General features: G+C 55.1%; 1 long non-coding RNA gene across 1 annotated transcript; it reads left to right on the top strand.

Annotated features, from left to right (window-relative positions):
• Positions 1-107: 107 nt before the first annotated feature.
• On the top strand, positions 108-16,373 carry LOC134810799 (uncharacterized). The gene is made up of 2 exons (XR_010159387.1): positions 108-557; positions 15,608-16,373. It is a non-coding gene; the product is annotated as an uncharacterized LOC134810799 (long non-coding RNA).
• Positions 16,374-19,286: the final 2,913 nt, after the last annotated feature.

The following is a 19,286-nucleotide window of genomic DNA, read 5'->3' as shown; positions in this document are numbered from 1 at the left end:
TTGGAGTTTCCATCCCTTGCACCCAGGAGCCGTGTCTAGGACAAGGCTGTCTTTACCCTGCCTGGACAGCCCCCACGGTCACATGTGGCTGTAAAGGAGGCTGGGAAATGTGGTCTTTGGCTGGACAGACATTGCTCAGAGGAAACTGTTTCTATAGAAAGAGGAGAGAACGGAAATCAAGGGGGACAACCAGCCATTCTGCCACCCCCCACGCAGGACTTGACAACCTAGCTCCTGCTGGCGTTGCTGCCTCCCTGCGGAGCCTGTGAGTGTCCAGCGGCTGGTCTGCCTGGTGCCTCCCGGCCCGGTCTTCCACATGCAGCAGGTCCTCTTCCTGGAGCAGGTTTCAGCTCACACAAATCTGCACAAACCCTGGTCATCCTTAAAGCCCAGCTGAAGCACTCTCATTCCAGGCAGCTGGCCCTAACGCCCTCATTTGAGATAGCCACTCCCTGCTCATGGCTCCTGACAAACCTTTTCCTTCCTCTGCTCTTGCACAGCTGAACTTCGCAAGAACTTGGAGCATCCCTTTCAAACGGAGGGGCCGGATCCTGCAGGTGGGTGCTGCGGCTTCTCACCGGGGCTTAGAACTCAAGGTCACTGCAGGTCTCTGGTGGAGGGGCAAGCTCTTAGGTGTCCCCATCTCACCCCTCCCGCAGCCTCCAATCCAAAGAGGAATTCGAGCTTGACTTGTTCTGGTTCCAGGACCACGAGGAGCCTTATTTGCTAGTGGGCAGAGTCACTGCCTGGGGAGGGACTGCTCTTCTCGGAGTCTGTCGGGTGCCTGACCTCTCTTGAGGCAGGTGGCGTTTGTCAAGACTCCATATTTTTGGTTGGGACTTAGGGACGGCCTCTAGATCTCCAGCTGGGACCCAGTGAGCCGCCGCACGGCCTGAACTGGAGGCCCAGGCCTAAGCCCAGCCGAGGATGCATGGACATTCGCTCTCATGGCGTGTGTCTCCCTCATGGGCCTTCATGGGGGAGGCCCGGGGTCTGAGCATTCCTGGGTCCTTTGCTGCCCCATGGCTAAGAGTGGCCTGTCCTACTGTGTTTCCCAACAGTAAATAGGCATCAAATAGTTGTTGAATGAATGATTGAGGAAATGATTGTTTCACCGAATTAATCCACTGCAGGATGACTTTGGTGAATGAATGAGCAGGTGACTGTGGGAAGCCATGTGCAGGCGTGTGTCATATAGTTATGTGCCCTGCAGACGTGTGCCATATAGGCATGTGCTGTGCAGGCGTGTGCCGTGTACAGGTGTGTCCCATGTACAGGTGTGTGCCATGTGCAGGCATGTGGCATATAGGTGTGTGCTGTGCAGGCGTGTGCCATGTGCAGGCGTGTGCCATGTGCAGGTGTGTGCCATGTGCAGGCGTGTGGCATGTGCAGGCGTGTGCCATGTGCAGGCGTGTGCCATGTGCAGGCGTGTGCCATGTGCAGGCGTGTGGCATGTGCAGGTGTGTGCCATGTACAGGTGTGTGCCATGTGCAGGTGTGTGCCATGTACAGGTGTGTGCCATGTGCAGGCGTATGCCATGTACAGGTGTGTGCCATGTGCAGGTGTGTGCCATGTACAGGTGTGTGCCATGTGCAGACGTGTGCCATATAGGCATGTGCTGTGCAGGTGTGTGCCATGTACAGGTGTGTGCCATGTACAGGTGTGTGCCATGTGCAGGCGTGTGCCATGTACAGGTGTGTGCCATGTACAGGTGTGTGCCATGTACAGGTGTGTGCCATGTGCAGGTGTGTGCCATATAGGCACGTGCTGTGCAGGTGTGTCCCATGTGCAGGCGTGTGGCATATAGGAGTGTGCCATGTACAGGTGTGTGCCATGTGCAGGCGTGTGCCATGTACAGGTGTGTGCCATGTGCAGGTGTGTGCCATGTACAGGTGTGTGCCATGTGCAGGTGTGTGCCATATAGGTACGTGCTGTGCAGGTGTGTCCCATGTGCAGGCGTGTGGCATATAGGAGTGTGCCATGTACAGGTGTGTGCCATGTGCAGGCGTGTGGCATATAGGCATGTGCTGTGCAGGTGTGTGCCATATAGGCATGTGCTGTGCAGGCACGTGCTGTGCAGGTGTGTCCCATGTGCAGGCGTGTGCCATATAGGAGTGTGCCATGTACAGGTGTGTGCCGTGTGCAGGCATGTGCTATATAGCGTGTGCCCTGTAGGCATGTGCTGTGCAGGTGAGTGCCGCACACAGGTGTGTGCCATGTACAGGCGTGTGTTGTGCAGGTGTGTGCTGTGGGCAGACAAGTCCATATAGGAGTGTGCCATGCAGGCATGTGCCATGTGCAGGTGTGTGCTACAGGATGCTCCTGGCTACCTTGTTCCCACCCAGCAAGGCCCTGTCCTGGGCTTGTAGCTGAGCTCCAGGCCTCACCACCTGTTTGGAGATGCTTCCTTGGAGAAGCCGGACGCAGCTGCCCTGAGGGTCTGGCTGCCTTTCTGGGCACTAAGCCTGGATACTTCTGGTTCCCGGGGTCTCCATCACAAGCTTCGTATTGTTTCCCATAAATTACATTATTTACCTGCTAAGAGCTCTTCCTCCTGCAGGCCCTTGAGCAGGCTCTGGTGAACAAGCTGCCCTCACCTCCCAGCAGAGCTTGAACCTGCAGCCACCGTGAGGAGAGGCAGTGGCTTCGGTGGAAAGCACAGCTGGGAGGTCAGGCAGGCAGGGCTGTGAGGAGGCCCCAACACTCTGGGACTTAGGCAGGCTCACCTGGCCTCCATAGCCAGTTGTGGTAGGAGCCCAGGTGTGGGAGGGCGTGTGCACGGGTGCCAGCCCAACCTCCTATCCACGTTCCATTCCCCCCAAATCACGGCAGGATGTTGTTAAAACCTCCTCATGATGGGACTAACTCTCAGAACTGCCCAGGCAGGCAGCCTGTGCTGCTAATCCTGGCCCATGAGGATGATGCCCTCGTGGGGATGCCCTGGGACTTCTGCAGAGTCCCAGGAGCCCCTTCAGACAAGCAGTCCCTAAGGGGAGCCCAGCTCTGTTCCCCAGTTGGCCCCTAAGCTGAATCCTAATCCTATGCAGTTTGCTCTGCCGAGTGCCGCAGTGTGCTAGGGCCCAGGTGCCCCGGCTCCCAGAGGAGCAGGCTGTGCCACCCTGTGCAGTCCGGGGCCCAGCAGCAGCGGCACCCCTGGGAACCTGGGCCTGCCCAGACCCACCGCATCCCAGCCCGCACTGTCTGCGATGGGGTATGCAGGACCCAAGGGCACCTTAAAATCTGGGGGGGCTCTTGCCCCTTACAGCCCAGTTGGCAACTGTCAGAGAAACAGATGGTCATAATCTCAGGGTGCAGGGAGCCCCAGAAGCTCCTTGCCCTGTGTCCCCAGTGGAGACTTCCCACTCTTGCCTCTGGGGAATGTCGTGGCAATGGGCTCCCCATGGCCGGATGGGAGGCGAATGCTGCTAGGGCTGAGTCCCTTGTCAGTGGGGAGCCCAGGTGGGCTCTTGAACTCTGTAGGCCTGGCTGGAGTGGGCTCCCCTCCTGTGGGTCTCTCCCAGGTCTTCCTGATACTTCTCCTGGTCGGGTTCCCTCCCTCTGCCAGGATCCTGGGTATCGGCACCCTGGCCCACTCCCTGACAGCCCGGCCACACCCTGGCCCAGGGCAAGTGCAAGAACAGAAGCAGACCACGATCTGTGCCTCCACGTGTGCCTCCGTGCAGCCCTCGCCCTGGGGTTCCACCTGATGTCCATCCTTCACCTCGCCTGCCCTGAGGGGGATTCAGAGAGCCCCTCTGAGCTTCAATTGTGTGTACCTACTGGGTGCAGACCCTATGCTGGGTGACAACCCATGGTGCAGCTCTTCCTCCCAGAGCCTACACAGGTGGAAGGTCGCAGGGCTGGAGGCGCAGGAGGTGGGTAGGGAGCCAGGTGGCAGGAGGTGGACCAATGCCTAACCCAGGTGGGCAGAATCACACTCTCACCTCTTCCCGCCCCTCCTGGGAACAGCCTAAGTAGGGCTGGCCTGGGGAGGAGGTGGGGTCACAGAGGAGCCCTTCCTTTTGGCAGAGGCCATGGAGGAGGGGGTGGGCTCCTGAGAGCCCAGGGGAACATTCAGAGAGGCCAGGGAAGGTCTGGGTTGGGCGGACAGGAGCAGGGGCCTGGCCCTGATGGGACCTGAGCCCCGGCCCCCTCAGTAGCCCCACTCTCCTCATCTCTAACTTGGGCTAATGTTGACAACAGCTCCGCGGACTGCTTTGCAGCCAGGGCAAAGCAGGGAGGGCCTGCATGGGCAGCAGAAGGTGCCTGTGTCTGGGGCCCCCATGCTCCTGCTGGGGGCATGGCCAGTCCCCCATTCAGGTAGGAAAGAACAGAACTTCAGCCTGGTAGTGGCAATGGGATTTCTTGTTTGTATCTTCCTTTGATCTTTCAATCATTCATTAAGGTTTATTGAGAATTTTCTTTATGTGGCACAGTGTTCTAGATCTTGAGGATTCTCCCTCAACTGGGAGAGAAAAGAAAGAAGATAGGCAATGCATAGGCCATCAGCGTCCTGTGAATATGCTGGAAGGGTTAGAGGCTGGCTGGTGTCATTGGAGGTCAGGGGAAGCCTCTCGGAGGAGGAGACTTTTAAGCTGAGTCCTGAGTCCAGGCACATTAGGATCTGGTGGGCTGGAAAGTTGCAATGAGGTGGAGGCTCTGGGAACACCTGTGGGGGTCATGATCATGGTGCTGGTGATAGTGGAGGTGTTGATGGTAACGATAGTGGTGGTAATAATGGATGAAGATGATGATAGTGATGGTGATGGTAATGATGGTGATGAGGTGGTATTGATGGTGATGTTATGGTGGTGGTGATGACATTAATGGTGATGATAATAGTGATGATAGTGCTGGTGGGAATGGTGGTGTTGATAGTGATGCTGGTGGTGAGGGTGGTGATGATGGTGATAGTGATGGTGATGATGGTGATGTGATGGTGATGATGGTGATGTGCTGGTGATAGTGATGGTGATGATGGTGATGTGATGGTGATGATGGTGATGTGCTGGTGATAGTGATGGTGATGATGGTGATGTGATGGTGATGATGGTGATGTGCTGGTGATAGTGATGGTGATGATGGTGATGTGATGATGATGGTGATGATGATGTGATGGTGATGTGATGGTGATGATGGTGATAGTGATGGTGATGATGGTGATGATAGTGATGGTGATGTGATGGTGATGTGACAGTGATGGTGATAGTGATGATGGTGATAGTGATGGTGATGTGATGGTGATGTGATAGTGATGGTGATAGTGATGATGGTGATAGTGATGGTGATAGTGATGGTGATGATGATGATAGTGATGATGGTGATAGTGATGGTGATAGTGATGGTGATAGTGATGGTGATGATGGTGATGTGATGGTGATGATGGTGATGTGCTGGTGATAGTGATGGTGATGATGGTGATGTGATGATGATGGTGATGATGGTGATGTGATGGTGATGTGATGGTGATGATGGTGATAGTGATGGTGATGATGGTGATGATAGTGATGGTGATGTGATGGTGATGTGACAGTGATGGTGATAGTGATGGTGATGTGATGGTAATGTGATAGTGATGGTGATAGTGATGATGGTGATAGTGATGGTGATAGTGATGGTGATAGTGATTGTGATGATGGTGATAGTGATGGTGATGTGATAGTGATGGTGATAGTGATGATGGTGATAGTGATGGTGATAGTGATGGTGATGATGGTGACAGTGATGGTGATAGCGATGGTGATAGTGATGGTGATGATGGTGATAGTGATGGTGATGTGATAGTGATGGTGATAGTGATGGTGATGTGATAGTGATGTTGATAGTGATGATGGTGATAGTGATGGTGATGGTGATGGTGATGATGGTGATAGTGATGGTGATAGCGATGGTGATAGTGATGGTGATGATGGTGATAGTGATGGTGATGTGATGATGATGTGATAGTGATGGTGATAGTGATGGTGATGATGGTGATAGTGATGGTGATGTGATAGTGATGGTGATAGTGATGATGGTGATAGTGATGGTGATAGTGATGGTGATAGCAATGGTGATAGTGATGGTGATGATGGTGATAGTGATGGTGATGGTGATGGTGATGATGGTGATAGTGATGGTGATGGTGATGTGATGGTGATAGTGATGGTGATGATGGTGATAGTGGTGGTGATGATGGTGATAGTGATGGTGATAGTGATAGTGATGGTGATAGTGATGGTGATAGTGATGGTGATGATGGTGATAGTGATGGTGATGGTGATAGTGATGGTGATAATGATGTGATAGTGATAGTGATGGTGATGATGGTGATAGTGGTGGTGATGATTGTGATAGTGATGGTGATAGTGATGGTGATAGTGATGGTGATAATGATGGTGATGATGGTGATAGTGATGGTGATGATGGTGATGATGGTGATAGTGATGGTGATGATGGTGATAGTGATGGTGATGTGATGGTGATGTGATAGTGATGGTGATGATGGTGATAGTGATGGTGATGTGACAGTGATGGTGATAGTGATGATGGTGATAGTGATGGTGATAGTGATGCTGATGATGGTGATGTGATGGTGATAGTGATGGTGATGATGGTGATGTGATGGTGATGATGGTGATAGTGATGGTGATGACGGTGATAGTGATGGTGATGTGATAGTGATGATGGTGATAATGATGGTGATGATGGTGATAGTGATGGTGATGTGATGGTGATAGTGATGGTGACGTGATAGTGATGGTGATGATGCTGATGTGATGGTGATAGTGATAGTGATGTGATAGTGATGGTGATGATGGTGATTTGATGGTGATAGTGATGGTGATGATGGTGATGTGATAGTGATGGTGATGATGGTGATGATGTTGATGTTGATGGTGGTGGTGGTGATGATGGTGATGGTGATGATGGTGAAGATTATGTGGGTGATGATGATGATGATGATAGTGGTGGTGGTAGTGGGTATAATGGCAAATGCAGTGGTAATAATTGCAATGGTAGAAGCTATTTATTGACCTTAAATAAATGGCAGCTCTGTGCCAAATACTTTGTTATGTATCAACTCATTTAATCCCCACAATGAGATAGATGCTAATATTTACTCATTTTACAGATTAGGAGACTGAGTCCCAAAGAGGGGCAGTCACTTGCCCAAGGCCATGTGGCTATTAGTGTTGGAGTCAGAATTTGAAGCCAGGGAGGCTGATCTTGGAACACCTGCTTTCAACAGAAACTTCTGACAAAATACAGAGGACTGCCATGCCTTCCAGGGTGTTCTCCCAGAGATGCTCCTTCTGCTATCCTGCCTGTGCTGCCCTGATCATTACTGCAAATGGCTGGATTCATCTTGGTCAAGTTTGCACTTTCCCCAAAGTTTGAATTAACCTCGACATTAATTTGCTGATGAAGCGCCTGCAGTAGGTCATATAGCGTGAGCACCTGTGATTTCCAAGGAAATTATTGTAATGTGCTAAATGGGAGATTTAAAGGTTACTTGTTCCCCTGCAATCTATGAACTGTTATATGAAAAAGTCATAACTGAAATAATTGAAGTGTCAGAAAGAAAAAAAAAGGATAAGAAATCCAATCAACAATTCTCTTATCCCTTACCCATCATCCTGATTTTATTTGGTATTTTGGCACTGCACCAATGCTGGAATATTGCTGTGGGCAGAGGGCGAGGGGAGGAGGGAGAGAACCACAGAAGCACAAGTGCTGTAGCTGGGAGCCTGGTTACTAGAGCCTGGTTACTAGAGCCTGGTTACTGGAGCCTGGTTACTAGAGCCTGGTTACTGGAGCCTGGTTACTAGAGCCTGGTTACTAGAGCCTGATTACTGGAGCCTGATTACTGGAGCCTGGTTACTGGAGCCTGGTTACTAGAGCCTGGTTACTGGAGCCTGGTTACTAGAGCCTGGTTACTAGAGCCTGGTTACTGGAGCCTGATTACTGGAGCCTGGTTATTGGAGCCTGGTTACTAGAGCCTGGTTATTGGAGCCTGGTTACTGGAGCCTGGTTATTGGAGCCTGGTTACTAGAGCCTGGTTATTGGAGCCTGATTACTAGAGCCTGGTTACTGGAGCCTGGTTACTGGAGCCTGGTTACTAGAGCCTGGTTATTGGAGCCTGGTTACTAGAGCCTGGTTATTGGAGCCTGGTTACTGGAGCCTGGTTACTGGAGCCTGGTTATTGGAGCCTGGTTACTAGAGCCTGGTTACTGGAGCCTGGTTACTAGAGCCTGGTTATTGGAGCCTGGTTACTAGAGCCTGGTTATTGGAGCCTGGTTACTGGAGCCTGGTTACTGGAGCCTGGTTATTGGAGCCTGGTTACTAGAGCCTGGTTACTGGAGCCTGGTTACTGGAGCCTGGTTACTAGAGCCTGGTTACTAGAGCCTGGTTACTGGAGCCTGGTTACTAGAGCCTGGTTACTAGAGCCTGGTTACTGGAGCCTGGTTACTAGAGCCTGGTTACTGGAGCCTGGTTACTGGAGCCTGGTTACTAGAGCCTGGTTACTGGAGCCTGGTTACTGGAGCCTGGTTACTAGAGCCTGGTTACTGGAGCCTGATTACTGGAGCCTGGTTACTAGAGCCTGGTTACTGGAGCCTGGTTACTGGAGCCTGGTTACTAGAGCCTGGTTACTGGAGCCTGGTTACTAGAGCCTGGTTACTGGAGCCTGGTTACTGGAGCCTGGTTACTAGAGCCTGGTTACTGGAGCCTGGTTACTGGAGCCTGGTTACTAGAGCCTGGTTACTGGAGCCTGGTTACTGGAGCCTGGTTACTAGAGCCTGGTTACTAGAGCCTGGTTACTGGAGCCTGGTTACTGGAGCCTGGTTACTAGAGCCTGGTTACTGGAGCCTGGTTACTGGAGCCTGGTTACTGGAGCCTGGTTACTAGAGCCTGGTTATTGGAGCCTGGTTACTAGAGCCTGGTTATTGGAGCCTGGTTACTAGAGCCTGGTTACTGGAGCCTGATTACTGGAGCCTGGTTATTGGAGCCTGGTTACTAGAGCCTGGTTACTGGAGCCTGGTTACTGGAGCCTGGTTACTGGAGCCTGGTTACTAGAGCCTGGTTACTGGAGCCTGGTTACTGGAGCCTGGTTACTGGAGCCTGGTTACTAGAGCCTGGTTATTGGAGCCTGGTTACTAGAGCCTGGTTACTGGAGCCTGGTTACTAGAGCCTGGTTATTGGAGCCTGGTTACTGGAGCCTGGTTACTGGAGCCTGATTACTAGAGCCTGGTTACTGGAGCCTGGTTACTAGAGCCTGGTTATTGGAGCCTGATTACTAGAGCCTGGTTACTGGAGCCTGGTTACTAGAGCCTGGTTATTGGAGCCTGGTTACTAGAGCCTGGTTACTGGAGCCTGGTTACTAGAGCCTGGTTATTGGAGCCTGGTTACTGGAGCCTGATTACTGGAGCCTGATTACTGGAGCCTGGTTACTAGAGCCTGGTTATTGGAGCCTGGTTACTGGAGCCTGGTTACTAGAGCCTGGTTATTGGAGCCTGGTTACTGGAGCCTGGTTACTAGAGCCTGGTTATTGGAGCCTGGTTACTAGAGCCTGGTTACTGGAGCCTGATTACTGGAGCCTGGTTACTAGAGCCTGGTTATTGGAGCCTGGTTACTGGAGCCTGGTTACTAGAGCCTGGTTATTGGAGCCTGGTTACTGGAGCCTGGTTACTGGAGCCTGGTTACTAGAGCCTGGTTACTGGAGCCTGATTACTAGAGCCTGGTTATTGGAGCCTGGTTACTAGAGCCTGGTTACTGGAGCCTGGTTACTAGAGCCTGGTTATTGGAGCCTGGTTACTGGAGCCTGGTTACTGGAGCCTGGTTATTGGAGCCTGGTTACTAGAGCCTGGTTACTGGAGCCTGATTACTAGAGCCTGGTTACTAGAGCCTGGTTATTGGAGCCTGGTTACTGGAGCCTGGTTATTGGAGCCTGGTTACTAGAGCCTGGTTACTGGAGCCTGATTACTAGAGCCTGGTTACTAGAGCCTGGTTATTGGAGCCTGGTTACTGGAGCCTGGTTATTGGAGCCTGGTTATTGGAGCCTGGTTACTGGAGCCTGGTTATTGGAGCCTGGTTATTGGAGCCTGGTTACTGGAGCCTGGTTACTAGAGCCTGGTTATTGGAGCCTGGTTACTGGAGCCTGGTTACTGGAGCCTGGTTACTGGAGCCTGGTTACTAGAGCCTGGTTACTGGAGCCTGGTTACTAGAGCCTGGTTATTGGAGCCTGATTACTAGAGCCTGGTTACTGGAGCCTGGTTACTAGAGCCTGGTTATTGGAGCCTGGTTACTAGAGCCTGGTTACTGGAGCCTGGTTACTAGAGCCTGGTTATTGGAGCCTGGTTATTGGAGCCTGGTTACTGGAGCCTGATTACTGGAGCCTGGTTACTGGAGCCTGGTTACTAGAGCCTGGTTACTAGAGCCTGGTTACTAGAGCCTGATTACTGGAGCCTGGTTACTGGAGCCTGGTTACTGGAGCCTGGTTACTAGAGCCTGGTTACTGGAGCCTGGTTACTAGAGCCTGGTTATTGGAGCCTGGTTACTGGAGCCTGGTTATTGGAGCCTGGTTACTGGAGCCTGGTTATTGGAGCCTGGTTACTAGAGCCTGGTTACTGGAGCCTGGTTACTGGAGCCTGGTTACTAGAGCCTGGTTACTGGAGCCTGGTTACTAGAGCCTGGTTATTGGAGCCTGGTTACTGGAGCCTGGTTACTAGAGCCTGGTTACTGGAGCCTGATTACTAGAGCCTGGTTACTGGAGCCTGGTTACTGGAGCCTGGTTACTGGAGCCTGGTTACTGGAGCCTGGTTATTGGAGCCTGGTTACTAGAGCCTGGTTACTGGAGCCTGGTTACTGGAGCCTGGTTATTGGAGCCTGGTTACTAGAGCCTGGTTACTGGAGCCTGGTTACTGGAGCCTGGTTATTGGAGCCTGGTTACTAGAGCCTGGTTACTGGAGCCTGATTACTAGAGCCTGGTTACTGGAGCCTGGTTACTGGAGCCTGGTTATTGGAGCCTGGTTACTAGAGCCTGGTTACTGGAGCCTGGTTACTGGAGCCTGGTTATTGGAGCCTGGTTACTAGAGCCTGGTTACTGGAGCCTGGTTACTAGAGCCTGGTTACTGGAGCCTGGTTACTAGAGCCTGGTTACTGGAGCCTGGTTACTAGAGCCTGGTTACTGGAGCCTGGTTACTAGAGCCTGGTTACTGGAGCCTGGTTACTAGAGCCTGGTTACTGGAGCCTGGTTATTGGAGCCTGGTTACTAGAGCCTGGTTATTGGAGCCTGGTTACTGGAGCCTGGTTACTAGAGCCTGGTTACTGGAGCCTGATTACTGGAGCCTGGTTATTGGAGCCTGGTTACTAGAGCCTGGTTATTGGAGCCTGGTTACTAGAGCCTGGTTATTGGAGCCTGGTTACTAGAGCCTGGTTACTGGAGCCTGATTACTGGAGCCTGGTTATTGGAGCCTGGTTACTAGAGCCTGGTTATTGGAGCCTGGTTACTGGAGCCTGGTTACTGGAGCCTGGTTACTAGAGCCTGGTTACTGGAGCCTGATTACTGGAGCCTGGTTATTGGAGCCTGGTTACTAGAGCCTGGTTATTGGAGCCTGGTTACTAGAGCCTGGTTATTGGAGCCTGGTTACTAGAGCCTGGTTACTGGAGCCTGATTACTGGAGCCTGGTTATTGGAGCCTGGTTACTAGAGCCTGGTTATTTGAGCCTGGTTACTGGAGCCTGGTTACTGGAGCCTGGTTACTAGAGCCTGGTTACTGGAGCCTGATTACTGGAGCCTGGTTACTGGAGCCTGGTTATTGGAGCCTGGTTACTAGAGCCTGGTTACTGGAGCCTGGTTATTGGAGCCTGGTTACTAGAGCCTGGTTATTGGAGCCTGGTTACTGGAGCCTGGTTACTGGAGCCTGGTTACTAGAGCCTGGTTACTGGAGCCTGATTACTAGAGCCTGGTTATTGGAGCCTGGTTACTGGAGCCTGGTTATTGGAGCCTGGTTACTGGAGCCTGGTTACTGGAGCCTGGTTATTGGAGCCTGGTTATTGGAGCCTGGTTACTGGAGCCTGGTTACTAGAGCCTGGTTATTGGAGCCTAGTTACTGGAGCCTGGTTATTGGAGCCTGGTTACTAGAGCCTGGTTACTGGAGCCTGGTTACTGGAGCCTGGTTATTGGAGCCTGGTTACTAGAGCCTGGTTATTGGAGCCTGGTTACTGGAGCCTGGTTACTGGAGCCTGGTTACTGGAGCCTGGTTATTGGAGCTTGGTTATTGGTGCCTGGGCTCTGGTTTTGTGCAGGCAGTAGGCCCCTTATCCCTGGAGGTATTCCGGAGTCCCACGGGTGGTCTCCTGGACGAGGTGCTGTGGTTGGTGACCTGGGAGATGCCCAAGGTGCTTTCTAGCTTTGAGCTTTTAGGGTTTTGGAGTTTTAGGGTCTGTTCCAGAGAAACAAAGTGGCTTCTCCGTGGCCACACAGCAACATCAGCATAGGGTCCAGGCCTTGGCAAGTCCAGTCCTGGCTCATTCTGGCTGAGTACAGGGAAGAGGAGCTGGGGAGAAGTGTGGCAGGTGGGCGGGGGTCAGGCATGCTGGGGAGCAGGAGAGGCTGGAGACCAGCCTGGGCTGAGTGCAGGATGAGGAGGAGGGCACGTGTGCTCAGGAGCTTTGAGGAGTTAGCACTGCAATTCACGGAAATGAATAATACATTGAAGGAACATTAAATGGCATCAAAGCCAGAAATGATATCTGGCCAGGAGCCCAGAATCTATAAACAGCTTGGCTTGGTCTTGGGGCCAGGTTTCCAGAGAATCCAGGTCCGGGCAGAGCACATCTGGCCTGAGGCTCTGGGCTCCCAGAGGCCAGCATTACAGGTGAGTAGAGGCAGGCAGCCAGCGGTGGGGCGTGACACCAGCTGACACCGGCAGCCCCCACTGAATGCTCAAACTTCTTTCCTGCCAGGGCCCGACTCTTCACCATTTCTGGATTTGGGGGCAGGGCTGTGGACGGTAGGGGATTCAGCATGGCCCTGCGCAGCTGCCTCCTAACCTCGGCGTTCAGAAGCGTCTGAGGGTCTTATAAATGGGCAGCTTCTCACTCAGCAGGGCAGGCGGGCCTGGGACGGTGCAATCTAATGCCCGCCCAGGCGGTGCTGGCTCTGCCGGTCCTCAGACCACACTGAGTGGTGAGTCCGATGAAGGACCCACCGACTAACACAGTTTTTCTGGATTCTTTGCCACTTTAGACAGGAGAGCTTGTAGTTTCTGAAGCCATTGGTGTCAAGCTGCTAAAATGTGCAGTCTGAAGGTTCTGGGAGCCGGAGACCAGATTTGTCTTGGAGGGGGCGTGAAAGGAGAGTGGGGGCCGGGGCAGTAGAGCTCTGGGTTCGTATTTTGGTTGTCTTTTTCTTGCTGTGTGTCCCAGGGCAAGGTAATTAACCTGCCTGAACCGTCTTTTTCTCACCTGCATGGCGTATGTAACACTGACGTATAATATTACCTAATACTATAGAACAGTAACAGCTAAGCCGAGTCACAGTGATGCCTGAGCCACAGGTGGTGGGAGGAGAATAAGGAGTCCTTGGGGATGTAACCGTGAGGCAGGGAGATGAGAGCTGGTTCTCAGGGCTGCCTTAGTGGGGCTCCCAGGGGAGGGGGCCTCTGCCCCGAGAGTCTGGCAGGATCTGCCTTGGTGCCTGGACAGGGTCTGGGAGGGTGGCAGGCCGCCCCACTCAGTCACCAGCCCCCTCGTGTCCTGGCAGTCAGGGGTCACTGGGGGGCTTCCAGCCAGGAGCTGCCTGACGTGGGCTCAGGAGGGAACCCAGATAATGGGGCCCACCTGCAAGTCCACTCTAGGGTTCCAGCAGCTCCAATGAAAGCCCCCTCTGACCTCCCTGCAAGCCCCTTCCCCTCACCAGCACCCCACTGTCATTGCAGACATGGCAATGTCACATTGTCCCTAACAGGGTTTGATTCTACTTTGAGTGCCTGTATCCTGACTACACATGGAAAGGCTCCTATTTCTTATTTATTTATTTTTCCCATAAATAGAAGGAAACAGTAAAACTAAACCCGGTGAAAACAAACCAGCTTATTTCATTCTGGCCTGGGGCCTTTGCCTCTGAAGCCTCCCAGCTGGAGGGGAGAAGCCCAGAAAGGGAACCCCCCTCTTGGATGAGGCTGAGCAGTCATTCAGGTTACTCAGGGACCTGGCAGAGTCCCGCCCACCTGGTGGAAAGCTTTCGTCCACTCCTGCCAGGTTCAGAAAAGGCCCAGCCCTGCCAGCCAAGAGTGCCTCTGTACCCCCACCCTTGCCCCACACTCCCCTGCTGTGACTCACACCAGGCCTTTCCCGGTGCCCTCCCCATGGTGGCCTCTAAAGCAGGAGACAGGGGCCCACGGTGAACTCTGGGGCTACAGAGGTGAGTTCAGGCCCAGACTGCAGGGCAGGTGGGGGAGAAACAGGAAGGCACCTGCCCCTGCCTGCCCCACGGCGGACCCAGGGCCAGCCCCCTAGCCATGGCCGGCGGTGGGGAGGGGAGGCAGGCGGCTCTCGGGTTCCTCCCGCTCACCGTCCACAGACAACATGGCCACCGGGCTCCAGGTGGCAGCTGCTGAGCCCAGCCAGTGTGCATTCCCCTGCCTTCTCCTTGCAGGGCGTCCACACCCTTGCCGCCCCCAGGCCCAGGCCCTGCCCTTTCAGGCTGTGGTTTGGGGCCTTATGAGTTTGCTGAAGCAAACGCCAGGCCCAGCTGCACTCTCTTCCCACTTTCCAGATGGGGAGACTGAGGCCAGGGGAGGTGAAGAAATGGCTTAGCTCATGTTCCACACTGGAGCGGGGTGGGCTGAGGGCAGGGCTGGGGTCCTGAGAACAGGGGTCCATGGAAGATGGGAGGCAGAGATCAGGGCTGATGGTGGCCCCCAACTGCCTGGCCGCATATCTCAATGTCAAGGTCAGACGTGGCTTCTGCAGGAAGATTCCAGGTCCCTGGGGCAGTGGCAGGCCCCTCACCCTGGGTGCCCTGTATTCCGGGCCCACCTCCTCGACGAAGTGTGTGAGGGCTCCTGGTGGCAGATGCTGCCCCTGAGAGCTGGGCAGTCCTGGATAGAGGCAGGATGGCAGAGCCAGGGAGAGGAGCGTGGGGACCACGGTGGAGGGGCGGCCACGGGCCCTCCGAGAGCTCTGGGACGGGAGGGACAGGCCTCTCATCTGCTGTGGTCTGTGGAGGCTGCAGCCAGCTCGGCCAGGGCTTGGCCTGTCCCTTCTAGATCCGTGTGCCATGTGCAGCCAGGTGGGCCTGGGCTTGCATCTGTGCTGGGTGACCAGAGCCAAGTCACTCAGCTCCTCAGAGCCTCAGTTTTCCCAACTCTACAATGAGGCAGAACATCCGTTCTCTATCACGGCGTCGCAAGTTATCCCAAAGCTCGTGGTTCGAAACAGGCAGCGAGTGTGGAGCAGGAGTCCAGCTCTGAGGTGGCTCTGGATCACTGTCTCTCGTGGGCTGGGCAGAGCCGTGGGACTGGAGCCTTGGGCTTATCCGAAGGCTCAGCTTGGGGGATTTGCTCCCAAACTCACTCGCAGGGCTGTTGACTTAGCTCCTTGACACCTGGGCTTGTCCACAGGGCTTCCCCCCAGCGCAGCAGCTGGCACCACCCAGGATTCCAGAGAGAACCAGACAGCATGACCACGATGGAGCCACAGGCTTTGCAACCGGATCTCAGGAGCCACATCGCATCTTCTCTGCTCCTTCCATCCCTAGAATCCAGTCCTGAGTCACGCAGTCCAGCCCACATCAGGGACAGGGGACTGCACTGGCTATGAGCACTGGGGGCCACCCCTAAGGTACCCACTGTGGCGGCAGCAGCGCCTACTACGCAGAGTGGCCTTGAGAACTGAGAATCTGCGGCTCAGTGCCCGGCCTCCCAGCGCTCGCGGCTCAGCGAGTGTGAGAACCATCTCCTCCTGTGTGCTCCTCCTCCTGCTGAATCACAGCTTAACTCCTCAATGTCGATGCCTCCCGTATCCCAGGCTCTCTCTCTGGTGTTGAGGGACACTCAGATGAATGAGATGTGGCCCCTGACCTGGAGAATCCCACAATTAAAGTGGGGCGTGGCAGGTGCTTTGATGTGGGGGAGGCAAAGGGGAGGTGTCCCGCAGCAGGGAGCAGCATCGCATGTGCCCGGGGGCCCCCAGGTGGGCATCCTCCTGTCAGAGCCCCTCCGGTGAGCCCAGACGCAATGGGACGATTAACCCGTGTTCAGCACTACCGAGCCGTGAATCTCGCTGAGCGGGTGTGTGCTGCCTGTAAATGAGCCTTATGTAACAGGGATGCTGGAGCAGCTGGCGCCCGCACACAGCCCTTCTTTTAAAATAGATTGCTTGTCTTTATATAGCCCAATGATTCTTTCTTCTGGCTCTGCCGTCTTACAGAGGCACTGATGTAGGTCAGATATTGCTCGGTGAGAATTAATTAATCTATAATTGTATTGAAGGAAGGGGAGAAAAACAAGTAGATGCTCAGTGCGCTATACGGGTTGGGGAATAAGCTTTGCAGAGGAAGTTTTAGGAGAGCCGCAGCCACTGCTCTCTCGGACTTGCTGGCCCTTGCCCTGCCCACCGCCCGCCCAGGGCCCCCAGAGAGTACGGGGCTTGGAGTCAGCTCTGAGCTCCAGAGGCTCCGCAGTCCCCAGCCCCAGCAGGAGCATCACTTGGCCTGCTCTGGACCACCCGTGACAGGAGGCCTGGGCTCCCCTGTCACCGCCCGGGTCCTGCTCCTCACCGAGCTGTCCCCTCCCGTCTGCCCTGCCCCTCCTCCCTCTCACTCCTGAACCCACCTGGCCAGGTGTTTGATCCATGGGGACATCCTAAGAGCACTGCTGACCTCCTGCTGCCCAAGCCCCAGGCCCATTCCCGGCTCTCATCTCCACCAGCTCCCCGGCTCCTTCTGGCCCAGAGCAGCCCCAGGTCTCCCACGTGCCCATCTCAGACCCTCTGTCCCCTTCCCCACTGAAATCCTGCAAGCTGCCCCCGGGGCCACCTGTGGCCCAGGCTGGGAGAGACTTGCTCTTGGAGTCAGGTGCACTCTGGGAGGCTGAGGTCCAGGAAGTCCTGGCATCTGAGTGGGGGGCCTGCTCTGGGGAGGCCCACACCTTTTAACAGGAGCAAGGCCAAGGGGGCGCTGGGGTGGAGGCACTGCCTCCTTTCTCGGTGAAACCCCATCCAGGCTGCCCACATTTGGCACTGAGACGCCCCTTTCCCAGCCTCTCGCCTGAGCGCCATGGCCCTGGCACTCATTCAGCAGTCCCTGACTGGGTTCTGAGGATGTGTCACCAGGGGCCTGCCGGCTTCAGAGAGGGTCCAGAACCTTCTGTTACTACTCAAAGCACCAATCAATCCAGGCTGAGCATGGGGGCCTCAGGGGCGACAGCAGGGAAATGGCTGCACTGAACATGGACCAGGGCTGGGTCTGTGTCTCCCAGTGAGGCCCTCAGGTAGCCAGTGCCAGTGTTCCCAGGGACCCAGGGACATGTGTTGAATGCCCGTCCCCCAGCCCCACTCCAGGCCTTCCATGCCCAGGGCAAAGCACGGGGGCCCAGCTCACAATGAAGGATCCTGGGATTCTTGAGAGCTGAGGTGGGTGCTCCTGATTCCGGGGGAAGGTTCTGGTTCCTGCAGCTTTGACAAGCCCCAGGGCCAGGCCTCACCCCCGAGCCGCAGAGGCAACCCCTCTGGGAGCAAGTCTGGGGCCGGAGGCTCGGGGGTCACCTCGTGCTTTTCCATCGCAGCTTGGGCTGGGGGCCGTGGGCCTGTGGCCTGGCTGGTGAGCTGCGGCCAACCCCCAGGCCTGCCCCAAGTGGAGTGTGGACCCACAGAGGAGCCTCCCCAGGCTTCTGTCTCCTCCTCAAGACCCAGGCCTGGCCCCTAGCAGGAGGCAAAGGCAGAGACCCCTCCCTCCCCTGGTGTCTGGCAAGGTCTCGTACCTTCCCCGGGTTGCTGATCCCGGGGAATGCTCCTGCTTCTGGCGACACTTGTTGCCTTGTCTTACACAGAACCCCAAACCCAAAGACGCCCACGAGAGACACAAGCTCATTGCCATGCTGGGTTGTGGTGGGTTGAGGCAGGAGGCATCGCTGGCACCAGCTGTGTGCTGCTGGCTGAGGCCTCACCAGGGTCTGCTTCAGTACCTGAAGCTTCACCCTCAGACACACCTCTGGGTGAGGTCAGCTCCTGAAGGCCCCCATGGCATGCGGGTCCCACATAGAACAGGCGGCCGCCCGTCTGCAGGAGGCCTGTGCAGGGTTTTCTCTACCTGGCCCAGTGGAGTTGCTTCCAGAGCAACTCAGCACCTCAGAGCTGCTCATCCTGCTTTAACAAGTGGGGAAACTGAGGCTTGGGAGTGAGAATTGCCCCAAGGCCTCACGGCTGGCAAGTGGCAGAGCTGGGGTGGGATCATCCCACCCTTGGACATGAAGTCTGGTTCTTTCCTCTGCAAAGGGTGCATGGAAGTAGAGTCTGGATGCAATGGCCGCGGGGCTGGGGGGGACTCAGGTGAGGGGATACACTGGCTGGTGGGGGGGTGCCCAGGTGAGGGGATGCACTGGCTGGTGGGGGGGTGCCCAGGTGAGGAGATGCACTGGCCACAGTGGGACTCAGGTGAGGGGATGAACTGGCTGGTGCTGGGGGGTACTCAGATGAAGGGATGCACTGGCCCGGCCAGCTCAGGGTCCTCAGGTGAGCGGCCGCCCAGGCCTTCACACTTTGGGAGTGGCTGTTCCTTGGCCGAGGGGAATTCTCCTATTGAATCAGCCGTGAGTGCTCCTGTAGAATTGTGGACCCTGTGAGAGAATGTTTTTATCCAGAACAAATTGAGAGGCTCCCCACCACGTGCCTTTCCAGTCACTTCTCCCATTTCAGCCTCAGTTTCCCTCCCTGTAAAACGGGGCTGTTGGAAGGACGAGGGAGACCTGGGCCCGGAGCGGTGGGTGTGGTGGCTGCCCGCACTGTCTTCTCTGCATGCACCTCCTCTCTGGAGGCCAGGCCCAGGGTCCTGCCTTCCTCCTCCTCCTCCCTCCTCCAACAGGGAGACTCCGCAGCGCCAGGCCGTGCCTCCTCCCAGGAGTTTCGTTCTTGTTCACTGTCGTACAAATGTCAGGGAAGAATTTAAATGAGGGAAACCGTCTCAGAGAGTGTGTTCTGGCAGGATTTCAGGACACTTGCAATTAAGGGTGCAGCGAGGAGGGACCGACCCCACAGCGAAGGGAGGGCTGGCGCCGGCAGGCGGGGCCCGCAGCTGCCTCTGCT

The sequence above is a fragment of the Pan troglodytes genome, chromosome 7, assembly GCF_028858775.2.
Source record: "Pan troglodytes isolate AG18354 chromosome 7, NHGRI_mPanTro3-v2.0_pri, whole genome shotgun sequence".
NCBI lineage: Eukaryota > Metazoa > Chordata > Mammalia > Primates > Hominidae > Pan > Pan troglodytes.
This window is presented reverse-complemented; position numbering and strand designations above follow the sequence as displayed.